Source organism: Octopus bimaculoides, chromosome 28 (assembly GCF_001194135.2).
Source record: "Octopus bimaculoides isolate UCB-OBI-ISO-001 chromosome 28, ASM119413v2, whole genome shotgun sequence".
In the NCBI taxonomy this organism is placed as follows: domain Eukaryota; kingdom Metazoa; phylum Mollusca; class Cephalopoda; order Octopoda; family Octopodidae; genus Octopus; species Octopus bimaculoides.
The window spans coordinates 16,806,680-16,806,934 of NC_069008.1; positions in this window are offsets into that span (position 1 = coordinate 16,806,680).

Consider the following 255-nt stretch of genomic DNA (forward strand, 5'->3'; position numbering starts at 1 on the left):
ATATATATATATATATATATATATATATATATACATATATATATGTATGTATATATATACGATGGGCTTCTTTCAGTTTCCATCTACCAAATCCACTCAAAAGTGTGTGGTCAGCCCAAGGCTATAGTAGAAGACACTTGCCCAAGGTACCATGCTGTGGGACTGAACTTGGAACCATCTGGTTGGGAAGCAAGCTTCTTACCAAACACCCACGCGTACGCCTGGGGGCGAAATTAAAATTTTAAAATTAAGTTT